General features: G+C 31.8%; 1 non-coding gene across 1 annotated transcript; it reads left to right on the top strand.

Moving 5' to 3' along the window:
* The first annotated feature begins 7438 nt into the window (after positions 1 to 7438).
* On the top strand, positions 7439 to 7545 carry LOC128295905 (small nucleolar RNA R71). Its single transcript, XR_008286454.1, has one exon. It is a non-coding gene; the product is annotated as a small nucleolar RNA R71 (small nucleolar RNA).
* The last annotated feature ends 7453 nt before the right edge of the window (positions 7546 to 14998 follow it).

Consider the following 14998-nt stretch of genomic DNA (forward strand, 5'->3'; position numbering starts at 1 on the left):
CAACACACATCAATTCAACGGTAAAGTCCAATCTGGTGTTGTAACAGCCCATTTTTTAGTAAAATCGGAACAGTAGGCTCAGGACCACGAATCCAATCCTAAAATAAGATTTATTTTTATTTTATAATATGATAGACATTTCGTATGAAAATTTTAATACGAAAATTTTATCGATTAAGTACTTAATTATAAGAAGGACTAAATCGCATAAAATGCAAAATTTAAATTCTAGTAGCTATAAGGATTAAATAGCTATGGAATTCAAATCTAGAGGTCCTTATATGGTAATTAGACCATTAAAGAAAAGTATGTAGATTTTTGGTGACTCATCCATGGAAAAATTAGAAAAGAGTAGGGACTAAATTGGAAATTGAGATAATTAATTAATTAAAAGATGACAAAAAGAAATATCATCTTATTTTTGTCATCTTCAACCCAACATCATATGAAAACCCTAAGAGAGAGAGAAGAAACTTTCAAGGCTTAATTGGGTAAGTTTTCTTGTCCTGTTTTTAGTAATTTTGATATTTTTAAAACCGAGATAGCTTAATCTATCTATTTGGGGGATTAATTTAAAAAGTTATCAAAGTATGGAAAATGAGTCATGGATGTATATGCTAAAAATTAGAAATTTAAGGTAGAAAATGAAAGATTGTTGATAGATCAACAACTTTTACAAAATGATTTTTGTAGAAAACATGATTTAGGGACTAAAATGTAAAAATTGAAGAAAAATGCTGAATTTTTATGAATACATGTGCCGTAAATTTTGTAATGGGATTTTATTTAGGCTTGGAATAAGGAGTAAGTTGCATAAGTATCATTTTCCGAGCCTAGGGACAAAATTGGAATTTACGAAAAAGTTAGGGACAAAATGGTAATTTTACCTAGAACATAAATTGAGTTCAACTAAATATGAAATAAGAGAAATTGATGATTAAAGCTATTTATTTAGATCCAGACAACACAAATTTGAGATTAGACTGAGGAAAAGAAAAGGTTTCGGATTAGTAGATTTTATACACGAACAAGTGTCGAAGTAAGTTCGTGTAACTTAATCGAGGATGGAATTATGTTAATTGAATGTTATGCTTGTATGTAATGTGACTTGTATTGAAATGCATTACTTGAATGCTATAATAGACAATTTAATACATGCTTGAAATGATGAAAAGGGGTTAAATCTCGATTGAATATTGAATTTCGATGAATATATGTGCTTCCCAAAATGGATGAGGTCCTGTATTTGTTGCGGACGGGATTTAGCTCAGACGAGTAATCCTATGGACATCATTATAGAAAGGATTTAGCCTGGACGAGTAATCCTGATATAATACCTCTCGAGTATACGTTATGATTAGGATTTAGCCTAGACTGGTAATCTTGTTATACGATATGTAGCTCGAGAGTGTGTTCCTTGAGTAAGAGCCCTAATGGGTATTCTTGAATAAGAATTGACAGATTATTAAATTGTACACCTTGAGTGTACTACTTGAACATCCATTGGAATTTCAATGATTTAATAGACACGACTCTTGACATGGTATGAGAATTTTGAGATGAAATGATAATGACTTGAAAGAATATTGCATGATGAGCTCATCTATGTTTACTTGATTGATATGAATATTTTGGTGACTAACATGTTGATTGAATGTATGTGTTTAGGGAATTTAACCAAATGGATGGAAAACATGATATTGTATGCTTAGATTTAATAAACGGGATTGGTAAGTTTAGTTCCGTTATACGAACTTACTAAGCATGTAATGCTTACTCCATTTTATTTTTCCCTGTTTTATAGTGCTCTGAAGCTCGCAAAGGTTGGAGATCATTGGAACATCATCACACTATCAACTAGCTTATATTGGGTATACATAGTAAAAATCATTTTGGTATAATGGCATGTGTAGGACAACTTAGCCATTAGTGGCATATTAATGATGCTTGTAATCTAGCCATTGGAATGACTAGTAATGGTTGTTTTGGTATACTTGTAATGTCATGCTATGGTAGCTAAATATATGTTAAGTAGTTAAACAAATTGTGTCTAATATATGGATTGAACCAAGGTAAGATTATAAGCAAGTATACATGTAATAGTATGCCATGATGAATAATGGAATTTGTTTAATTTGAATGCTTGGAATGTTTGGTATTGGATATATGTTTCAAGTGCAGGTCATGGGTGTGATATTGGGTGAGAAATGAAGCTAGAAATGACTTTATTTTGTCCACACGAGCGTGTGTCTAGACTGTGTGTGACACACGGCCTGGCAACATAGGCGTGTAGTTAGGATGTGTGTCTCCTGCACCTTAATTCTGAGAAATAGAATGCTCAGAATTGAGCACACGGGCAGAGACACGGGCGTATGTCTTAGCCGTGTGTGCTACATGGCCTAGAACACGGGCGTGTGTTTTGGCCATGTGAAACCTGCACCTAATTTCGAGTTAAATTAATTAACCACAAGGCCTAGCACACGGGCGTGCGGCATGGTCGTGTGTACAAGTCAGAGAGTTACTGTAACAGTCTGGTTTTGACCCTAGTCAGAATAGTGGTTTCGGGACCACAAATCTGAGTTAGAGAAATATTTTAATATTATTTTTCGTGTCTATTATAAGTAAATTGGCATGTGTAAAAATCTTATGTAAAAATTTAACTGTTTGTGTGCTTAATTTGAAAAAAGGACCTAATCGCAAAAAAGGTAAAAGCTGTGTGCTAGATATTAAAAGTGCTTAATTGACTTGGCTTTATAATTGTGAGGTCCTTAGGTAGTTATTTGACCAAATTTGTGGTTAAATGACAATAGTGGACATTAGTGGATGGCATATTAATGTTTTGATGCAAGGGTAATTTGGAAAATGTATATTTAAGTAATTAAAATAAAATAAAACATGAAACAAAGCCATTATCATCCTTGTTCTTGCTGAAAATACAAAGAAAATAAAAGGAAAAGAAGCCTTAAGGGTTCGGCTAGGTTAAAGCTCTATTGAGGTATAATTTTTGATCGGTTTTTGATAATTTCTACGTTTTTGTGATCGTTGCTTAGTGTACTATAAAGCCCATGTCTCAATTTTTGATTTTATTGATGATTTTGAGTTATGTCATTGATGAAACTATGAGCTTTGTGATGTTAGTTGATGAATTATGAAAGGTGTGTTTTGGGTTGCATATGTTGTCTTTGAATTTTTGATGAAGTTGAGTAAATTGGGCTAATTTGTAAAAAAATGTTATTTTGAGGGAATAAAATGTGAAATAAATGAAATGTGAGGGCTTATATGAACACCATGAATATTCGGCTAGGCATGTGTTCAAAGAAATTTTATGTATTTTATGATTTTCTGAAATAGGGACTAAAGTGTCGAAATGTAAAAATGTGAGGGCTAGTTTGCAAAATGCCCTAATTGTGTATATATGGATTTTTTTGAATGATTTGGTGAATAAAATGGTTAATTTTGAATACATTTAGATCAAGAAAAGAGGAATTCGAATTTAGACCGAGGGAAGTCGAAGATGGTAGAATAAACGTTCAAGTCAACAACTTCGAGTACGAGGTAAGTTCGTACGTAGAATATGGCATTATAAGTTCATATTTCTGTTTTGATTATACATAGATGTTTAAATAATTGAACTGAATGTATATGATGATGAATCAGAAGCTTTGGCACTAAGTGTGCGATTTAAATTAATTTTGGCACTAAGTGTGCAATTTAAACTAGCTTCGGCTACTTGAGGCACTAAGTGTGCGATACCGACTTAGTCTCGGTTATTTGAGATGGTACTAAGTGTGCTAAAATATTCTAGCTTCGGCTAACCTTATAGCACTATGTGTGCGGATGTTTAAAATACGAATAAACTATGGAAAGTCTTATAACCTTCAACAAGAGGTAAGTAGGAAAGTGAATAAGTATGGGAAGATCCATGTATGTCTGATGCCTAAGTAGTAGATGATATTATGTATGTGAATTTCATTGAGTTGATATGATCTTATGGATTGACATTGTACAAATACTCATATGTTTCATATAATGTTGATGATTTGAGTATGAGCTTACTAAGCTTTTGAAAGCTTACTGTGTATGTGTGTTTGAATTGTTTTGTAGATATCGAAGCTACTGCAAGCTCAGGGATCATCTAGGACAATCAGCACACTATCAAACTTCATTTTGGTACTTTTGAAAATGTATATATATTTGAAGTATGGCATGTATAGGCTAGTAGTTGTGGAAGTATGTTTTGTGATGTATATATATTTAGCCATGTGAATTGACTAATTTGTGTTTAAACTCTTAGTTGATAATGGTTTATGATATGTGATGTTAATTTGAAATTGTAGTATGCTTAGTTAGATAAAGAAAATGGTAAGTGTGGTGAATTCATGGAATGATATTATATGATGATTTGATATAATCTTACATTATGTTCATTATAAATAGGTGAGATTTATAAGTATGTAAATGGTTGATAATATTATGGTATGAATGAAATGTGTTTTAGCATGAAAAATTGGTTGATTGGATTGTACATATATGCTTGTTTCCATGCTTGTAGGTTGACCCAAAAAGGGGTGGTGATTTGGCTTAAACCAAGCCTGCATTGTACCACACGGCCGTAGAACATGGGCGTGTCTGTTGGTTGTGGGCTTAAGTCAGTAGCTAGCTAAGAACCACACAGCCATAGCACATGGGCATGTTTGTTGGCCGTGGGGAAAATACAGTATATAAGCTCTATTTTGGCACAATTGGGTTTCAAGGGTGTGTCTGGTGCCCGTGTGAAACACACGGCCTGGTTACTCGGACGTGTGACCTCAACAGAATGGAAAAATTTTCTATGTGATGAAATTTGTGAATGTGTTCGGTTTAGTCCCGACCTCTTACTAATGTATGTTTATGGTCTCATTGACCTAAGAAAGGGACTCAATGTTTATGTTTGATCATAATATGACGATGTTTGACTTTTGATTGTAAAGTGATTACGAAATGTTCTGATGTGTCCAATAATGCCTCATAACCCTAATCTGGTGTTGGATATGGATTAGGGGTGTTACACATACACATATTATGTTATCTTTACACAATATTTCAACTACTCAATTCCATAACCAAAATATACCAAATTCATTAATCTTGTATGACTTCTAAATGCATTTCATCATCACCTATTCATATCACAAAACTCATCATATCATCATCTCAAACCAAACCAATTCATAAAGCATTATATACATCACATATAACACTTACCAAACACATAATTCAAGCCAACTTAGATGGCTACACATACCACATTTACAAGCCAAATCTCATGGCTAATATTATGACTCAAAACATAACAAAATAACACTAGTCTATACATGCCATAAACTATATATACAAAGCTTAAAAAGTACCAACAAGTTGATTTGATAGTGTGATGATGGTTCCCTATGATCCTTGATGTCCGAGCTAGCTTCGATACTCTATAATAAAAAAGACAAATATCACACATGGTAAGCTTCATAGCTTAGTAAGTTCGTACCAAAAATACTTAACAATTCATAATATACAAAACATCAATTAATAAACACTTAATAGATCTTATATCATCATTCAATTCTAATCCATAACCATTTAACATGTATATACAAATTTATCAAGCTTCATATACATAGTATCAACTACCACATAGGTATCATACATACCTGAACTTTCCCGTATTTATTTATATCATTCTCACCTCTTTGTTCAACACATTGATTCGTTCGAAAGTCTTTCAATGCTCTAAGAACTCACACACTTAGTGCATCAGTGATTAGCCGAAGCTATAATGATCTCGCACACTTAGTGCCATCATATTTAACCGAAGCTATCTCTGTGTCGCACACTTAGTGCCTCATATAGCCAAAGCTATTCTAATTCGCACACTAAGTGTTATTTATAGCCGAAGCTATTTTGAAACGCACACTAAGTGCCAACATAGTCGATTTATCATCGTACGCAATCGTAGTCACATGTATACAATTTATCAATTATTAAAGCATTAAAAATATAATTGTAACAACATTTATCCCTTACAAACTTACCTCGTACTCGGAATTGACGAATCGGATCAATTACTTGATAACCTTCGATTTCCCCCGATCTAAATCCAAGTTCTTTCTTTCTTGTCTATATGTATTCAAAATTAATACATTTAATCACCGATTCATTCAATTTAATCCACAAACAAATATTTGGGCATTTTTGCACTTTAGCCCTTAAAGTTCCACATCTATTCAATTTAGTCCCTATTTCATAAAAGACAAATTAATCAAAATTCAATTAAACCCATGTTTACCCAAATTATCTATAGATCCCTAGCAGCCCAAAACTTTCATTTATTTCACAATTTAACCCCTCAATTTACACTGCTCTTAATTTAATCCCTATTTGACATATTTGTTAAAAATCACTTAACAAAACTTTAATATCTACCATCAACCTTTCATAATTCATCAAAAATCATTCAAAAGCTCAAGAATTGATCAATGAAAACTCACAAATTCATCAAGAAATTTAAAATTAGGGTACGGTCTAGCTAGTACTTAATGCAACGTTACAAAAACGTAAAAATCATCAAAAATCGAGCAACATGGATATACCTAATTAATCATGCAACGGCCGAATGTTAAAAAGCTTCACTGGATTCTTCTTCTTATGTTATTCGGTTGAAGAAAGATGAATGAAGCCATATTTTTATGTTTTATTTTATTTTATTAATAATACATTAATACATAGTTTACATTTTTACCTTTGATTATTAAACATTTAATCATCAAATATTAGGCTATTTATGTCCATTAACCTTATCAATGGTCTAATTACAACATAAGGAGTTCAAATTTAATAAGCCATATAAAATAAACACTTTTAACAAGTGGAATGCAACTTTTACATTTTACGCGATTAAGTCCTTTTCCTCAAATTGAGCTATTAAACGATAAAATTAGCCCACGGAATTTCACACACATATATTCACATGCTGTAAATACCAAAAATAATATTAAAATAATTTTACAATCTCGAATTTTTGGTCTCAAAACCATTATTTTGATTTAACTAAAACAAGCTGTTACAGTAACTTTGTTCCGGCGACGGATACGGGTTAGGGGTGTTTTAGCTGCTTTCATTTCCTACACTGTAGATGATCTTTTTCAATGTTTTAACCATATTTTTTAAATATGATACCTAAGCTATTAGAGATGTAATTGCATTAAGCTCCATTGCTCCTGTAACTCTTCTGCCAGTTCCAACTCTGATAGTGGGGTATTGATATTCGTTATTTGCTATCCTTTTCAGAATTTTATAAGCCTCGTTGTATGATTTATCGAGTAAAGTCCCATTGGAAGATGTGTGGACAACCATTCTTGTATGAGCATTCAATCCATTGTAAAACATTTCCATTTGCGTCCAATATTGGAAACCATGCATTGGGCATTTTTTCAATAGCTCCTTGAATCGCTCTCATGCTTCATATAATGTTTCATTCTTTGATTGTCTAAACGATGTAATGTTGTTCCTCAACTTGGCATTCATGTTAGGAGGATTATATCTTAGTAGAAACCTCTGACACAGTTCATTCCATGATGCCACCGTACCTAATAGCAATGCATTTAACCATGCTCTAGCATGATCTCGCAATGAGGAAGGAATAACTTCAGTTGCAAGGCATCTTCAAGAACACCTTACTGGCTGAATGAGTCGCAGACTTCCAGAAAAGGTCATAAGTGGAGTCGTGGATCTTCTATAGGCAAACCACTGAACTGCCCTACAGTTTGCAACATCTGAAATATAATTGGCTTTAATTCAAATTTTAAGCCTGAATGTGTGGCCTAACAATTCCTAGATTCAAATCATCTAAGATTGGTACTACATGTTCTTTGATGGGTCTATCTCTGTCATTTACAACTCGAGGAATACCAACATCCCTTCTATTCTAATGTAAAGGCTCTTTTCTAGCCTGATCGTTTCTAATTCTTTCCATCTCTCGCAACTCCTTTCTCCTCTGCCTTAAGGTTCTCTCAATCTCTTTATCAAAATAGTACTTTGTATTATCCAGAATATTTCTATGCATGTATTAGCACAGATCAAATGTAACACCCCTAACTCGAATCCATCGCCGGAATAGGGTTACGAGTATTACCAAAGTTTACGGGTCAAGTAACAGACATTTCATAAACGTTTAGCATTCATATTATATTTCAATAAAATTTAATCATATAGGCCCTTACATGAGCCTTCGAGGCCCAAATCATGCGTTAGAATCATGTCAGGACTAAACCGAGTGCTCAGAGAATTTTTCACAAAATCTCAAAATTTTTCCTAGGTGCAGGGGACACACGCCCATGTGGTCAGGCCGTGTGGCTCACACGGCCGGGGTCACGCCCGTGTCTCAGGCCGTGTAACTTTCTGACTTGGGTCATACGGTCAGGTCACATGCCCGTGTGCTAGGCCATGTGATCAAATTTGAGCATTCTGTTTTGACATTTTAAAGATGAAGGGGACACACGACCAGATCACACACCCATGTGCTAGGTCGTGTGTCACACACGACTGAGAGACACACTCATGTCTTTGCCCGTGTGGACAAAAATAGACTACTTTCTAAGTCACATTTCTCACCCAATTTGTCTTCCCCTTACTCCAATACTTAAACATAATCACAAGCCATTTTAAAACAATTAATTCAAATCAAAACCGAGTCTTATGCATGACATATCATCATATACAACTAATGTGTTTTTAAACATCTCAAATAACACTTTACCATCATGAAATTAAATATAGAATCTTACTTAACTTATATATGCATATTTTACCAAATATGCCAAAATTAATTTTCAATATGCCAACATGATTTCTACCAACCAATCATTTAAGCACACAACAAACATGTTAAAGCCTCATTTATACATATCAATACATATTTATCACAAGCCATTCCAATGGCTAGTTATAACCCGAACATTTACATGCCAACATTGGCTAATTAACCTATACATTCCATTATAACTATAATTAATTTACCATATATATATATATCAAGATGGGCCAATGGTTAGTGTGAGTGATCTTCGTTGATGCTTCCAATGTAACAGCCCAATTTAGACCCTAATTGGAACAGTAGTTTCGGGACCACGAATCTGAGTTAGAAAAATATTTTAAAATTATTTTTTGTTTTTATTTTGTGTGAATTTATATCTGTGAAATTTTCGTGATTTAATTTTGTCGTTTAGGTATCCGATTAAATAAAATGACTTAATCGCGTAAAAGGGAAATTTGGTGGTCATTTCTAAAAGGAACCTAATTGTTAATAGCTTTCTAAATTGGAGTGTTTATGTTGTAAATATTCCATTAGAATATTTTTTGGATGATAATAGGCATATGTTATAATGGTTTTATATTAATTTTAAAAGGTTAAATTTGTAAAATAGTTAATAACTTATATATGTTATAATAAAACATATAATTAAATATTAATGTTCATATTCTTGTTTCATCCATTGAAATAACAAATAAATAAAAAAAAAGAAAAAGAAGCTACGGTATTTGGCACTTTGGAAGCTCAATCAAGGTTCGTTTTTGCTCGGTTTTTGATAATTTTTACATTTTTGAGATCGTTGCTTTGAGTACTACAAAACCCATGCTTGAATTTTTGATTTTGCTGAATATTTTGAGCTATTCTATTGTTGAAAGCTTGTGATTTTTGTTGTTTGATGATGAAATATGAAAGATATGTTTTATATTAACATATTTTGTATTGGAATTTTTTATGATTTTGAGTAATTAGGCCTAAATTGCAAAAATAATAATTTGAGGGACTAAAATGTGAAATAAAATGAATTATATGGGCTTGTATAGACATGGGTAATATTCGGCCTAGCTTGGGTATGGAGAAATTTGGTGTATTTTGTGTTTTGTGCAATAGGGACTAAATTGTAAAAATTGTAAATGTTAGGGGTAAAATGGTAATTTTCCCATATTTTTTTTGTACTAAATTGAATGAAAATATGTTTGAATGAACTTAATTTAAATATGTTTAGATCAAGAACCAAAGAAATCAGATTTGGATCTGGGAAAAACGAAAGTCGTCGACTAGCTGCCCTGTTCTGTTTTATAACGTTTGAGGTAAGTTTATGAGCAAATAGACGTGTTTAATTGTAGTTAAATGCTATATATATATATATGCTGTTATGAAAGGTATGAATTTATATTTGTTATGGCTTAATATGAAAAGGCTTGACTACTATATTTCCAAATTCGTTTTGACCAAGTTACGACGTCTGAAAACCCTGTATGAACCTTAGGAATATTTAGGATACTATATCATGACATAGGATTCTGATATATGTGTGCGAGTAAGACCATGGAATTGATATGTGATTTCGATATATGTGTGCAAGTAAAACCCTGTCTGGGACAGTGCATCGATTTGTGATTACATGTAAGACCACGTCTAGGACGTTAGCATTGTACGATATATATGTGATTATCCGAGTGTCCTATCCAATTTCGAATGGTTCATCGGGCATAGATGAGTTGAGATCAAATGTGTAAAACGAGCTAAATAGCCAGGTATTGAATTAGTTTGTTGTTACCTAAAATAAGGTAAGTGTATTCGATCTTGAAACTATTATTGAAATGAGCCTTAAAATTTTGCATGTGTGATTACGTTTATTCGGTTACATAGTTTATATATGTATATGGAAGTATATTGTGACTCATGAGTTTCTGTGTTTGCATGTATGTGAATTAAGCTGATAATAATTTATTTGGCTTTGGAAATTAAATGGTAATATGATAATTTGGTGATATAAGCATTCGGTCATGATTTTGATTTTGGTGGATATGAACTTTATATGTTTGGATTTAAATGTGTTATAATATTATAAGTTTTCTTGGTTTAATTCAGTTGATAATGTTATAGAGTCGTTTATTTTCCTATGCCCTGTGTCTTTATTTGTGTTTCTATCTTATAGATTTCTTGGATTCAAGTTACTAGCTTGGGGATCATCAGCAAAGTCTATCACACTATCCACAACTTCGGTATTTAAATAGTTGAACTTGAACTATGGCATGTATAGGCTGGAACATAGTTTTGAAATTTGGAATTTGGTTATGTATATAAAACCATGCGAAAATGGCTTACTAATTATGCTTAGACTTGGTTTTACGTGTGTTTAATTATAATGTTTAGTGAACTTGGTTTTGTTAATTCAATTATGCTTAATTGTGGGTTAAGTTCATTTTACTTAAAGTATTAAGTATTATGAATAGATGTTGTTCTTGGTAGGTGTTTTACGCATTGAAATGGCTTAATTATTATGCTTGAGTTTGGTTTTGGTTAAATTATGGGTTGAGCTTATTTTAATTATCATGTTGTGTGCTATGGATGAGAGGCATTTATGATATGTGTTTTGAGTATTAAAATTGATTAATGACTTTGTAAGTGGTATGAATGTATTGGCCTTAATAAGTATATATATATTTATGGAATATTTGGATAATTTGAATGTGGTTAAATCTAAGATTAGATACTCATGTGAAGTTGATTTTTAATAATTAAGTTTAGTTGTTGGATATGTTCGATTATATGCTGAAAATAAAATAAGCTAGTTACTTGACTGGTAATCTGGTTCTTGATTGTATTAGTATGTTTTGGTTTATAATGTGGGAAAGACATATGCAGGTTCATAATCTATTGGATATATATATTTATAATGGTGTTGATCATGTCTTTTGGTTATAAAATAAAACTGGATGTGTGTTATGTTTTATTACATAATGCTCTAGCAAATTAAAATATATATGTCATTTATATGAGATATGTATTTGGTTTATGATTATTGAGTGAAGTAAAAGAATATGTTTGACTATGCGGTTGCTTGGTTAACCGAAATTAATAAATATGAATAAGAAGGTTTGGTTCCTAATGGTACATTATTTATAAGTTTTAGTTAGTTATTTGAGTAGTGTAATTATTTGAGTTGATGATATATATATAATTATTTATTATGGAATGTATCTTTTGTAGGTAAGTAAATGATATGCGGTTGCTTGTATAAGTATGTGCATGATTTGTATAAAATAGATTTAATATTTAGTAATGAAGTTTTTAATGTATTATATGTTACGTATATGTATAAATTGTTTTGATACATCTTGGATTATATTTTATTTGAACGTGTTGTGAATGACATAATTAATTTAGTCTTAATATTTGATTAAATTATAAGCTTTGAGGCGATTAAAATTTTGATTTGTAATATATATAGTGCATGTTTATATGAACTGTAAAATGTTCAGTAATGCCTCTTAACCCTAATTCGACGACAGACACGGGTTAGGGGTGTTACATCCAATTCAATGAGCTTCTGAAGTTACTATATGACACGAGAAAATAAAATAGAGTAAGCATGAAATGCTTAGTAAGTTCGTATAACATGGTAATAACTTACCATATATTTATATTCAAAAGAAACATGCAAGGCACTATCAACCAATTTGGTCACAGGCCTAAACACATATCCTCATCATGTTAGCCAAGTAATCACATATAATAATCCTTAATCATGGATGAACAAAGTCATCAAGCATGATCCACATTTATGTAACAACCAATTCATGCATCATTATATCAGGAAATATCCTTTCTATGTACTTCATGAACATACGGGTAATAGTTCATTTCTAAGTCATACTATCACGTATATACATCAAGAAACGTGTATGGGCTCAATAATAACCAAATTCCCATATACATATACTATTCATATCCCTGTATTTCAAGTACATTTTCATAATATTTTGTCCCAATTTCAGATTATTTCATATCAGGATTTTACTCATTAAATCAATTAAAATATCAATGGAAACTCGGGAAAATACACTCAAAGTGTATAAATTTATAATCATAGATGAACATATTCATCAAACAAGTTTCATGTTCATATATCACCATCTTATACTTCCATATATCATGTGTCATCATTTTCATGAATTTCAGGCAGATACATGTTCTCGTGTCAGGATTTTGCCCTTTGAATTTATTTGAAATAGCGATGGATACACATGTAGTACACTTGAAGTGTACAAAACTGTAATCCGTCAATTCATATTCGGGGGTACCTATTAGGGCACAAAATCAGGGAGCACACTCTCGAGCCACATATCAGGATGCTTAGATGAGCCATGTAACAGGATGCTTATCCGGCTAAACAGGAAACTCATAAGAGTTTTAATCTGGGTGCTCATAGAGCTTAACAGGTAACTCCAAAGAGTTAATATCAATGAGCACCGGATAAGGTAACATGGAGTTCAAGCGAGCCATATCAGGAAGCTCATAAAAGTCTATATCAAGACGCTCATGTAGAGTTGTGTTTGTGTCCGCATTATATGCCGGATCACAACCGATCGAATCATGTAACAGGACACTCACAAAGAGTTGCGGTAGTGTGCAACACATGAAGAATCATTACCGATCATGATGCTCGCAGGAACTATATAACAGGATGATCGAGAAAGCTTTTAACAGGTTGCTCGTCCGAGCTATAATGTCCGCAACATATGTAGTACTATAGTCAGTACGAGAAATCTTGTATTTATCGAATTTCATTATTCTAATGGGATTTAATATTCTTCGGCATTATTAGACATGTAATTAATTTCATGTCAATAACATTTACATAATTCATACATACAATATTCAATTCAATCATTTATCGGGATTTAACATTTATCGGGCTTTATTGGATATGTGATCATTTCATATGTTTATGACATTATATAATTCACATAAACATACTCAATTCAAACATATAAATATACACAATTTAGTTACACGAACTTACCTCAATAAATGTTTGTGTACGTAAAATCTATTATTTCAATATTTTCTCTCTTTCTCGTTCTAACTCCAAATTTGGTCTATCCAGATCTAAATAAATGAATTTAACATCAATTCATGTTCATTTCAATTCAATTTACATCTTAGGCAAAATTACCATTCTGCCCCTAAACTTTTAATTAATGACGATTTTGTCCCTAGGCTCGGAAAATGAAATTCATGTAATTTAATCATTGTTCCAAGCCTAGCCGATTTTTATATGTGACATTTACAGCTCATATATTTCAGAAAATTCAAAATTTTCCCATGACTTTTACATATTTACAATTTAGTCCCTAAATTACATTTTCATCAAAATTTACTTTACAAAAGTTGTTTATCTATCAACAACCTTTTATTTTCTACCATAAATTTCAAAATTTCAGCATAATCATCCATGGAAAAACTTTGAAACTTTGATATCTTTACAAATGATCTCCAAAATAGCTAAATTAAGTTATTCTGATCTTGAAAATATAAAAATTACTAAAATGAGATTTGAATACTTACCTAATTTGGCCAAATAAGTTTTCTCTTTCTTCCATTCTCCATGGCTAGGGTTTCCATATTTATTTGGGAAAGATGATGATAAAAAATGATGATATTTTCTTTATTTTATTATTTATCATCTTTCCAATTTTGTCTTTTTCTTTATTTTATTTTCCAAGGATGATTCATCATCTTTAACAACTAAGTATTTTTAATGGTCTATTTGCCACATAAGGACCTCAAATTTTGAATTCCATAGTTATTAATCCCTTTTTAGCTATTAGAACTCAACTTTTTCACTTTATGCAATTTGGTCCTTTATTAAATTAAACATGTAATCGATAAAATTTCTTTACGAAATTTTTATATGACATTATTATCATACTGTAGATAATAAAATAATATAAAAATAATTTCTTTTTCGGAATCAAATTTGTGGTCCCAAAACCCTTTATTCGATTTTACCGAAAGCGGAACATTACATCGAAAAAAGAAAAATCAAAACAACTAATTAAACTAAACTAGTAGAAATTAAACAGATAATAACAAACAAGTTTTCACCAATGTTGCCGATCCCCGACAATGATGCCAAAAACTTGTTGCGTG

This window comes from Gossypium arboreum, chromosome 7 (assembly GCF_025698485.1).
Source record: "Gossypium arboreum isolate Shixiya-1 chromosome 7, ASM2569848v2, whole genome shotgun sequence".
Classification (NCBI taxonomy): domain Eukaryota; kingdom Viridiplantae; phylum Streptophyta; class Magnoliopsida; order Malvales; family Malvaceae; genus Gossypium; species Gossypium arboreum.